This window comes from Pinus tabuliformis, chromosome 6 (genome assembly GCF_031772625.1).
Source record: "Pinus tabuliformis cultivar Carrire ecotype Pingquan chromosome 6, CPIR1, whole genome shotgun sequence".
Lineage (NCBI taxonomy): Eukaryota > Viridiplantae > Streptophyta > Pinopsida > Pinales > Pinaceae > Pinus > Pinus tabuliformis.
In genome coordinates this window covers 2,026,704,018-2,026,707,161 of record NC_142292.1, presented here as the reverse complement: position 1 = coordinate 2,026,707,161, position 3,144 = coordinate 2,026,704,018, and positions in this window count along the sequence as shown.

The following is a 3,144-nucleotide window of genomic DNA, read 5'->3' as shown; positions in this document are numbered from 1 at the left end:
ACAAATACAGTTTCTTTTATACAACTGAGGCGGAATTAAGGCAAAGAAAAAGGGGCTTTTAGACAGACAAACACACTGATCACAGGCTGCAAAAATCAGAGGCAAAACTGGAAAAAGTGAGCAAAGAACCTCAACTAGGCAGGGCTAGGCTGATCAACGCACCTGCTACACAGAGAAACTGAATTGCAACGCAGGTAGCCCTCTCGGGAACTGCGCTGAAATGCAGAGTCTCTTCACAGAGCCTGCGCTGAAGCATAAACGAGAATTTTCTCTAGGTTCTGGGTCACGGTTTGCAGTTTAATCTATGGTTTTTTGGCCGGATAAAAGCAATCAAATGTGTACAATCAGAGGGTTGATTTACAAGAGGTGTGAGAGCTATCACAAAGGGTAATCAGATCATTTGTGAGTCAACTGTTCAGATCATAAACAGGCCCAGTGAATGGACTAGAGTAGTAGATCTCTACTTTGCATTTGTAAATGGCAAATGCAGTTCAATTCGCCACTCTTAAGTTTATGAGATGAACAACAATAGAAACACAAATAAACTAACTAGACACGATCCCCAGTGGAGTCGCCATTTTGTTTTCGGGAAAAGTGTCTATTCAGAACGACCCTATCCCACAGGGTTGTGACAGTGACCTCAGAAACAAACAAAGAAAACTACTCTTGTATTCTTCTTTATGAACTATAAACGAATATGATTAAGATGAACCGACCTGTGTCTTGCGCTAGTTGTTCGATCCAATCTATCCTCTCTTTGCCAGCTTCCACCGATCTGCTCCCTCACTTGCCCAGCGTCACCAAGTTCCTGCAAGTTCACAGAAGAGAGAAACTACACAAAGACATAGATTTATGTTCATAAAAAGCTTAGGATCAGATTTAAGCTAAACATACAAATATAACACACATCAGATATACAAGCATGTAGGAGAAAATCAAGTAGTTTTATTGATAAAACAAGAAGATCCAGGAGGAGTTACAACCGATGAGTCCTGATCCAGCATTAGCCTCCCAGCATAGAATCCCTTCTTCACCTCCAACAAAGCATAAATCACCCGATACTCTGATATCAATCACAAAACCAACAACAATTCTCTGCAATGTACAAAATTCCAGCCTCTGGATCTCTTGGTGAGGGATCCATATATAGATGTATGCAAAGAGGATGAGTCATCCCATGAGTTGATTAGTGGCTTATCTCTGTCAGTTCTTGCTTCCACTTGGAGACTGAGAGCCTCTTACTCATCACTGGTCGAATTCAGTGAGGCAAGTGTCATTGGAGAAGATTCTGGAAGCTTCCATTGTCCCTCCACCTCGTTGAATGACTCTGCCACTTGTCATTTCCTGCTCAATGCACCCTGGTAGTGCATTCAAGTGCGTTGCAACGCACCTAGCCAGTGTATTTGGGTGCTTTGCAACGCAGTCAGCTAGTGGAGCACTTGAAATGATCCTGTTTTGACTAGTTTTGAGCAGTTTCTGGTGGAGAACTTCTGGGAGAAGCTGTAATTTGTTGACCTTGTTTCTTTAGGAGCTGGAACAACATCTTTAGGGACTTAGGATCCCTTGGTTTATGGACATTTCATGCCTATAGCTGTAAGGCACAAAAATGTCTATAACATCAAGTAGACAACATAGAAACAAGTATATATTATTAGATAGATGAAGAATTATTACAACCATCTTGGCTAAATATAGCCTCCTCTAGTCCTTCATCTCCATTCTCTCTCTCTCAACTTCTTGGTAGCATTACAATACAAAATATCTTGCAAACATTTGAAAACCATTTGACCTATGTTAATGACTGAGCCTCCAACTTATATATGGAGAAAGACTCATCCTTGCCAATTATTTCATGAGATCTAATAAGGCAAAAGCTTAGATGTTGCCTCACTTTATTGCTCTTCCCCTTCCCATGAGACTCCGTCATGAATAGCAATGTCCTTAGTTAAGCCTAAGGCAGATGTTTCTTTCTTTTTGAGCTGATATTTGAGTGAAAAGCAGAGTATCAGTCAGTCAACTCTCACTTTGACCTCTAGAATCTCATAAATATCTAGTAACACTACCCTTTAGGCAAAAAAGAGCATTAACCTAGGGACTAACTCTTTTGGTTGAGAGATGGAAAGTTTTATAACTCTCCTTTCCTATTTTTGGGGTGTGTTACCCTCGCAAATAGGCTTGTAACTTAGGTATTGTCTTCAACCAATGTGTCTTTCTCCTCTGAACTGATGAGGATGTCCTTTTGCTGTATAACAATTACACTGATGAAGCATAAGAAAAACCTTGCCAACTGATCCTTAGAAGCCTTTTTATCAATGAGGCCTCCATTTTCTTCATTTTCCTCCTCACATGCAACCTATGACCTTTCACCTTCTTTTTCTCCTAATTTCCATTATTTTCATAATAAATGTGCCAAAAATACCATTTTACCTTTCCAACACCTTTACCATTTCCTTATCCATAATAAACCAATGAACACCCACAGTAAGATGTCATGACCAACACTCAGCTTGATATAAGTGTCCCATCAACCGTGGCTATTATTTTTCCTTTATTAACTTTTATTACATTGAATTTTCACCAGGGTTGTTGCAGATACAGTTGAACAACATAGAAGCTATGAGCTCTTATGGGATAGATTGATAGGCTTAGATCTTACAGGCAGGTCAACAAGATGTCAGGTATATGGATATTAGGTGTAGATTGCAACATAGTATAGGTACAGGTACAGGGAGTGGTACAGGTACAGGTGCAGGTGCACAAGATGTGGACTATTGTCTCACGGCAGATGGATTGGTCAAGTTTAGAGATCGATATATGTGCCAGACAACAATGAACTCAAGAAGGTAATCTTGATGGAGTTTCATGCGAAACCATATTCAGGTTACTCAGGATATCAGAAGAACTAACAACGGTGAAGAAGTTATACTATTGGTCAAATTTGAAGAAAGATGTCACAGAGTTCGTGGCTAAGTGCTTAGATTGTCAGTGGGTGGAGCGAGATTGTAAGCACCAAGGTGGATTACTATTGTCAATTCTGATTCCAGAATGGAAATTGGAGGTCATTTCCATGGACTTTATGATAGGTTTGTCGAGGACATCTAGAAAACATGATTCCATCATGGTTGTGGTGGACAGGTTAACAAA